At 34.0% G+C, this 9,412-nt stretch overlaps 1 long non-coding RNA gene across 1 annotated transcript in view; it reads right to left on the bottom strand.

Moving 5' to 3' along the window:
* Positions 1–3,728: 3,728 nt before the first annotated feature.
* The window catches only part of LOC125755691 (uncharacterized), a 76,843-nt gene continuing 71,159 nt past the window's right edge, over positions 3,729–9,412 (bottom strand). The window contains exon 4 of the long non-coding RNA XR_007412743.1: positions 3,729–3,868. This is a non-coding gene — a long non-coding RNA (uncharacterized LOC125755691). The remainder of the gene's footprint in view (positions 3,869–9,412) is intronic.

The following is a 9,412-nucleotide window of genomic DNA, read 5'->3' as shown; positions in this document are numbered from 1 at the left end:
ATATTTGCAAGGACATAGAATAATTGAGACATGTGTTGACACTGAGAGTGTAAAACAGTATATCTAGCTTGGACAACAGATTTTTTTGTTTATTATAAAATGAATTTAATGTCCACACAAAGTCTTGAGCAATAAATGTTTATAATAGCTTTACTAATGATAATTAAAAAGTGGATAAAATAACTAAAAATTAGAACCCAAATGTCCATCAACAATTAAGTGGGTAAACAATTTTGTTGTAGGGGCACCTGTGTGGCTCAGTGGTTGAGCATCTGCCTGTGGCTCAGGTCATGATTCTGGGGTCCTGGGATCGAGTTCTGCATCAGGTCCCTGCAGGGAGCCTGCTTCTCCCTCTGCTTACATCATTTTGTTGTGTTCCTAAAATGGAACACTACTCACCAAGAATGAATGTATTGCTTATATGCATATGTGCATATTTGTGTGTATACATATATAAATATATTATATATATATGTATGTATAATGACAATATGGATGAATCTCATGGGTATTTTATTGAGTGTAAGAAGCCAGATATTAAAATGTAGTGTTCTGATAAAAATCAGAACAGTGGTTTCTTGATGAGGATGGTATGTTCTGAGGCAAATTGGTAAGGAATATAAAAGGGTATCAGTATATCTTGACTGACTTGTTTATGCATGGTCACACTTATCAAACTGTATTTTAAATCAGTATATTTTATTTTCTGTAAATTACAACTTAATGAAGATGGTCAGAAATGCCATTGTTTTTTCTATAACATTTCTGAAATCAAAAAATAAGATCAGAAGCTCTAAGCAATTTTGTACTCTATGCATAAAAATTTAATATGTTTTTTTCTGTGTAACAATGAAGTTTTAAAAACATTTGATAGTTTTTAAGAATAAAATACAACAGTATCAATAAAATCAAAATAATTTACTAGGGATATTTACATTTTATTTAATTTACTTTCTCAGATCTTATTTTAGCACTTTAAAAGATAGGTCAAATAGATTTGTTGCTATTATAATAGCCATGTCCTTTTAAGGAAACTAAATTAAATAACTTTCTTAAATGTGAAAAATATCTACAAAAAAAGAGCGAATAATCTCATTTTTATTACTAGATAATAGGCTTTATATTGGACTAATGGACTAATATTTTCCAAGCTATATTTCATAAAACAATAATTCTCTATAATATATTTCAAGAAAATACATATGTCTGTGAAATAATTTTTTAAATGTTTTCAACAAATGAACATAAAATCTTTTATGTGATAATTTATGAAACAATGCATAATATCTTTGAAAGTTAGAGAGTGACTTACAAGATAATCTGCTATAGAAACACATTGATATTTAGACAAAGTGACATTCTTCTTAAGAAACCCTCCAGTAGACATATATTTTGTAGTCAATGATGGCATAGCATGTTTCTTTCTATGATATGGTCTTTCAAGTGGTTAATAAAAAAAAATCACATCTTTTCTATTTCCTGCATGTTAAGAAGCTAAAATTATCATGTTGATATTGTTCTAATTTCATGCATTGATTAACAACCAGTGAGATGTTTTATTATTTTCATTAATCTGAGCATGCATTTTGGTGTTCGCGTTAATGTTCTGTCAACTGATTTTAATTAAAGAAGTGATCATGGGGAAAGAAGGAAACATTTATAATACATAATCTTACTATTACTGTAAGCATTTATTTTCTTGATGGTATAAATATTGTTAATACATAGAGCAACAATTTTTTCCTTGCTGATATTGATGCATATTTAATATATGGAATATAGTGGCACGTTTTGGGAGCAGAACAACTCACTACCCAAGGGCTCACAGAGTATCTGATTTACAAGTGTGAAATCCCACAAAATATTACCTCATCCTGAGGGATCCACTTTGGTAAAGGAAGTTGCAACAATGAACAGATGGCAATGGGATTCCATTTACAATGGGATGGATATCAAACAGAACCTGTTTGACCGCATGCATATTGGACTAGTCTTCTGAAAGCAGAGCAACAGTGTCAGTTTGGAGATAAAATCTGTATTAGTCAGGGCTCCCCAGAGTAACAGAACCAATAGGATACATGAAGGTATATGAGGAGATTTATTATAGAAATTGGCTCACACAATATGGAGGGTGAGATATGCATCAATTTATTACCTGTAAGCTGGAGAAGCAGGAAAACTAGTGGTAAAGTTCAGTCCAACTCTGACGGCCTCAGAACCAGAAGGCTGATGGTTTAAGTCATGGGATCCAAAGGCCAGAGGACCAGGATTTCTGATGTCTGAGAGCAGGAGAAGATGGCTGAAAAAACTAAAGAAGAGGGATGTAAAATTCACCGTCCCTCCACTTTTTTGTTCTGTTCAGGCCCCCAACAGAATAAATGATGCTCCCTCGCACTGGAAAGGACAGTCTTCTTTTTCAATCTACCATGTCAAATGCTAATGTCCCAGAAACAGCCTTTCAGACATCCAGATATAACGTTTTTATCAGCTATTTGGGCACCCTTAACTCAGTCAAGTTGACCCCATAAGATTAACCATCAGAACACCTATGGCAACTCCATGTCTTAGCTCCCACTGTTGTGTTTGGTGTCTAAGGGTTGTTTTAGAACTTGAATGGCTAGATCCTTTTAAAAATTGGTCTCATTTTTTCACTGGCTTAATAGGCTTCTTATGTGTATATTTTTTATCTATTTCATGTGCCAATAACTACATTAAAAGTGTTTTGGTTTTTTTCCTAAAAATAATTATCAAGCCCAAATTGGTTTTTGCCACCTTTCCCTATTCCATTTCCTTCACTTTATAGCAGGAATCTTGAAACTTCAAGCTCAGGTAGGAAGCTATTTTAATCTCATTTCCTACTGTTTGTTGTTTTCCAACTCTCTGAAATCCACTTTTCTGTAATCACTCTATCCACATTCTGTCTGCCTACACCAACCAATTGTTATTTTAGCCAACCTTTTTCTTCATATTCCTTGTTATGCTCAGCTAGTATCAACCAAAATTCCTTATAATATTCTATTTGAATCTATTCCCTTATAATTCCAGATTTGATAGATATTATGAGTTGAATTGTGTTCCCACAAAATTCATATGTTGGAGGTTTAACCCCCAGGATCTCAGACTGTGGACTTAGTTGGAAATAGGGTCATTGTAGATGCAATTAGTTAAGTGAAAGGTTTACTGAAACAGGGTGCTCTGATCCAATATAGCTAGTGTTCTTATAAAAAGGGGAAATATGGACACAGAGAGAGAATTCTATGTAAAGATGAAAGTAGAGATTGGTTGGTGGTTGGTGCTTCCATTTTGCTTTCTCACCAACAATGCCATCTAACTTTTACCATCACTTTCAGTATTTCTCACCACCAAATTACCAAGCCAATGGCATACATTTAGATTTTTGTCATGGCAGCACTCTGCGTTAAGATAACACTTTTATATTAATCAAGACAATTATTTTTTTAATAAGGATTTTTTGAAAGTATTTATTTATTCATGAGAGACAGAGAGAGAGAGAGAGAGAGAGAGAAGCAGAGACATAGGCAGAAGGAGAAGCAGGCTCCATGCAGGGAGCCTGATGGGGGACTTGATCCCGGGACTCCAAGATCACGCCCTGGGCCGAAGGCAGGCACTAAACCGCTGAGCCACCCCGGGATCCCCTAATCAAGACAATTCTAACTGCTTTTATAAATAACACTGCCAAGTCTCAGTGGTGTATCGCAATAGGTATTTATTTTTTACTCACATAAGCCTAAGTAGCAGTGATAGAGAAAGAGGGACTATCTTTGCAGGGCCCTAGGCCAATAATGTAATCTTTGCCATCTTCAACATATGGTTTCCAGGTCACACTGGACATGTATATCAATCCAGCCTGCAAAGAAGACAGAGATCAGAAGACTATATGGTTAGACATGGAGGTGGCATTTATTAGTTCTACCTATAACTCCTTGTTCAGACATAAGCCATAAAACTACACCTAATTGTAAGAGATGCTGAGAAGGGTGATTTATCTATGATCTCAGGAGGCCAGTAAATGGATATAATGCCAATGATACAGTTTCTACATTCTATTAAGCATGAAACTACCCCATAAAAATTCAAGTAATTTCTTTTTTGGTGAAACAACTCTACATGAAAGTACTAAAACATTAAATATTAAAAATCAATTGGGGTGGAATTTCTTCATTTATCCCACAAAGACTTATCCTTTTGTCTCACTAGTAGAATAAAACCAGTTTAAGCAAAAAATGTAGATGTTATATTGGACATTCTCACTAATGTATTCCTTTCAGGCAAATCCCTGAAGACATCCAACTGGCAAACATAATTTTAATACCAAAGAGATGACTAAAGAGGTAAAATTCATACTGTGAATTTGATTTAAATTATGAGAAGTAGTTGGAAAATTAGTTTTAAAAGATCAAATGGACATGAAGAAAGCTGGTCCTAAGGTGATTGCCAATATTAAAAAACAAAAACAAAACCAAAACCAATTTCTTCTTGATTAATCTACTTGAGCTTTTTATAAGAAAAGTCATAAAAAAAAAAGTCATGAAAGCTGTATACATGAGGTTATTGAATTGACACAACTTGTATTAATTAGAGATTAATAATGATATCAAAGATTTTAGGATAAATGTATAAAATCATTAATATTATTATTACACTGCTTCCTTAAATTTGTATAGAAATAAACCGATGTTATCATGCATTTGCAGAATTTGACATGTTGACTCTAAAGTTTATGTAAAAATGCAAAGCACCCAGAATGGCTAAGACCTTAAAAAAGAAAAACCAAACTTAGAAATCTTAAACAGAATGGCTTCAAGATTTACTATAAGGCTATAGTAATTATTATGATAGAAATTGTAATAAGACTTGAAATAATAGAAATATTTTAAAAGTAGTGTCTCCAGACATGGGCCCATATGTATTTGATAAATTAATTTTTTTTTGACAGGGGGAAAGGTTGAGCCAGCAAAGGGGTGGAGAGGAGGGACAGAGAAAGAGGGAACAAATCCTAAGCAGACTCCACTCTGAGTGCAGAGGCAGTTGCAGAGCCAGAGTCATAAGATCAAGCCTGATCTGAGCAATAATCAAGAGTCAGACACTTAACTGACTGAGCCATCCAGGAGCCCCTGATAAATTAATTTTTGATAAAGATGATAAGATAATTCAACAAGAATGAAAACACATTCAATAAATGTTACTGGAAAAAAGTGAATATCTAAATGAGGAAAAAATAAGCTTAACCCATTATCTCATAACACACACAAAAACTATTGCAAGATAGATCATAAATGAAAATGTTTAAACTAAAACAATACGATTTCTAAAAGAAAACATAGAAAAATAACTCTTTCTCCCTTTCTTCTTACATTCTTTCTTACATTAGCCCTGCTTCTAAGACCTCCTAATTCAGTCAGGCCCATTCTAGATTTTCTAGAATAATCTCTCTTATATCTGCAAAATACTTTCACAGCGATAATTAGATTAGTGTTTGAATTTAAAAACTAACAATTGTTACCTAGCAAAACTGACACATCAAAAAAGAAACAAATTCACAAAATGAATTTCATCAAAATTAAATTTTTTGATCACTGAAAATCATAGTTAATAAAATGAAAAGTCAATCCACATATAGGGGGAATATAATAGCTATACTTAAATCTAACTAAGGACTCATAGTAAGCATATATAAAGAATCCCTACAAGTATGAAAGACAAAACTGAATAAAAATGGTCAAAAACTTTGTTTATTAAGTAGAATAGATAAATGTCCACTAAACACATGAAATGGTGTTCAGTATCTTTAATTATCAGGGAAATGCAAATAAAATAAAAACAAAATATTTCTTTATCTCACTAGAACAGCTAAAATTAAATAGACCTATAATACCAAGAAGGGGAAGGGGTGAGGGGCAATATTGTTAGTGTGAGTGAAAAACAGTACAACCACTTCAGAATATTGTTTGATGGTTTCTAAGAAAATGAAGAGTACACCTACTCTATCCAACAATTCTATATATTAGATATTTACCCAAGAAAAAAAATACGTATCTATAGAGTCTTATTAATGAATGGTACCAGTTTTATCATAAGTTCATAGGATCACTGAATTTTTAGTCTTGCTCTTTTGAATAATTTTCTAACACATTATTGTAAATATGTTACATTTTTATAATAGAAAACATCGCTGGGATGCATGGGTGGCTCAGTGTTTGAGTGTCTGCCTTGGGCTCAGAGTGTGATTCTGGGGTTCTGGGATCAAGTCTCATATCAGGCTCCCCATAGAGAGTTTGCTTCTCCCCCCTGCCCATGTCTCTGCTTCTCTCTCTGTGTCTTTCATGAATAAGTCAATAAGATATTTTTTAAAAAAGAAAACATCATTTAAATTCCAATATTTAGCTATTAGAGTTGTCATATTTTGTTCATACTTCTGCTAGATATGCATAACGTCACACAATTATATAAAAATGAGGATTTGACTATGAGAAAATATATATACTCATTATAAAACAAAACACAACGTGGAAATTTATGAACTAAGAAATGACTGATTCGGTGATTGATAAATAACAATGATTCAGAAAATATTATACAAATTTTAATTTCTCATAGAATTATCTAAGAGCTCAAGTGGTTGACATTTTACTCTGCCTCTTTCAATTCCTCTTTCTTCCCCTAATGCACTTACCAAACACACTTTGGATAAAATATGCTATCAGTCACTGAGAAAGTTTTTTAACTTGCCCTCACAGAACTAACAACAAATGCCAAGAAACCTGGTGATTTCCCAAGACTGAATTAAGTAAACAAAGAGGGGAATAAACTGGATTCAACTGAGAGACTTGCATATAAATAGAAATGTAAGTTTGAGAAAATGCTGAATTTTCCCCAGGAATTATCAAGTAATCATATTCCCAGATTTTAGGGCTGATGGTTGGGCAAGCAGTCATTATAAGATGATTTTCATAAGCAAACCTTTCAAAACGTCAAGGAAAAATATTTCTCATGGAATTTAACTTCTTTAGATTATAGAGCAGAGTATAGAAGAAAATTTGAGCACAATATTGATCCAGACCTTTAAAAAAGTGTTATATAGACAGAAAAATCACATACCAACAGAATACACGTGCAAAATTCTGAATAACATAATAGCAAACAGAATCTAGTGTTTGTTAAAAGTTTAACACAAAAAGATCATATGATATTTTTTCACCAGAAGTACAATAGTAGGATATGCATCTTGCTAATAAATTTTTAAATGAGCATAAAAACAGATGCTGTTATTTACTAAATTTAAGATACATTCTTGATGAACCAAAAGCTATAATAAAATGAGAACATGAAGTTATTACCAAAACCAAACAAAGTTTACAATTTCACACCCACCCACACACACATAAAAGAGCTACAACCTGAAATAATAAAGGCATGATAGTCTCAGAGTGGTTAAGAGCAATCTGGAGCCAGACTGCTTCGGGGTAATTCCTGGCTCTGGCATTTCTTTGTGACCTTAGGCAAATTCCATAACTCTCTGTGTTGCAAGCTTTCATATACAAAATGAGAGTAAACATAGTACACATCTTATTAGATTGTGGTGAGCATTCAGTAAATTGATGTATGTTAAGTGGACAGGTGTCTGACCATCAGTAAACATTATGTTGGAATCTATTCTTATGGATATCAGTATTGCTGTTTATACCAAGTTGAAAGATAATAAGAATACCTGCAACTCCTCTTCTAAAGCCTGCATTGATTTTATTTAAAATAAATTGAGGAAACTATGCTCAGATTAGATCCTCTTTTGAGTAGACTGGGACAGAAATTGGGTTGGGTGGCAAAGGTTAGCTTTCCCTTCCCTCTAGCCAGATCAATCAGCCTCCAAGAGGGTGAGTGAAATTGCTGATAAGTCTGGATATTTTTCCCATCTGAAGATAAACATAAGCATTCACTGAACACACACAACATTCAACAGCCGAGAGGAAAATGTAAAACATCAATACGTAGTCCCATCTGGAAAGAGAGAGAAAGCAAAACCACACATAGTACAAAATATTTAGTCTCTTAGCAACAAATTTCAGTTGCTATGCCACCTTCACCTTGCACTCTGCCTGCGACCCTGAAACAAAGCTCAATTTTCCTAAACCCTGGGAATTTCCCAAATTAGGAACTATTCTTAGTGCCAGAGTTATCACACTGAACAAAGAAACCAAAATCCCAGCCTTCAGAAAATATATGTGTTGCTTTAGGTGACAAAAAAAAAATTTAAATAGAAGTATAGAGTTTGGGTAGGCTGCAACTGTAGACAAGATAATGAGGCAGAGTTTCTCTGGAAAGCATCATTTGGATAAGGACCTGAAGGAAGGGCAAGGAGAGAGGGCAGGATATCAGTGGGGAAGAACACCATAGACCAAGCAAACATCTGGGGATCCTAGGGTAGGAGTGTATACAACATGTCCAAGTGGGGAAGCCGGAGTAGCTGGAGCAAAATGGAGCTGAGAGAAAGCAGACGTGCATGCAGTCAGATGTGAGGTGGGGCCAGACCAGCATGTGCTAGAGCATTCCAAGGAATTTAGAACTCACTCTGCTTAAGGCATGTTCTTAAAAACATCACTCTTGTTGTTTGAGAATAAGGTAGAATCAAAATTATACTGATAAATCAAGTTGTGGCTGGCTAATTTTTTTTTTATGCTGGGAGGCAGGGATTATCCATCTGGAGGGGAATTTAGGAAATTTCTCTATTTCCCAAATTCTTGTATGTCAATATTATTTTGTTGCCTTTCTTTGTGGGATAAAGAAACTTGAAATTTCACATTACATAATCTAGAAGAATATCTGATCCTAAATTACCTAGAATTTTTAGCTATAGGCCAAAAAGATTACTTTCAAAGATTTATTTTTTATTTATGTTATTTATTTACTTTAGAGAGAGTGGTGGTGGGAGAGGGGACATGCAGAGGGAGAGAGAGAATCCCAAACAGATTCCCAGTGGGCGTGGGGTCAATCTCACAATGTCATGATGCTGAGACCATGAACTGAGTAAAAATCCAGAGTCAGAGGTTTAACTGACCAAGCCACCCAGGCACTCCCAAAAAGGTTTTTTAATACAAAAGCAACCCAATGAACATGGCACATCAGAAAATGACTCTAGACATTAATGACAGTGGAGATGTTAGTCCAACCCTTATAGTCACCTGGCTTTAATCATCATGAAGAGACAAAAAATCAACATCCTCATGGATTAAACCACTTGTAATTGGGTTTTGTGCTATAGTTTTAAACATTTTTAAGAGATCTATCCTTCTCTCCAATTTGATCTTTAATTTTTAATCTTGTACATTTATTAAGTTTTGAGTATTAAAGTGAAAAAGTATAAATTCAGTAATCTGGACAGTTCTTGCCCATGGAA

The sequence above is a fragment of the Canis lupus genome, chromosome 1 (assembly GCF_003254725.2).
Source record: "Canis lupus dingo isolate Sandy chromosome 1, ASM325472v2, whole genome shotgun sequence".
In the NCBI taxonomy this organism is placed as follows: domain Eukaryota; kingdom Metazoa; phylum Chordata; class Mammalia; order Carnivora; family Canidae; genus Canis; species Canis lupus.
This window is presented reverse-complemented; position numbering and strand designations above follow the sequence as displayed.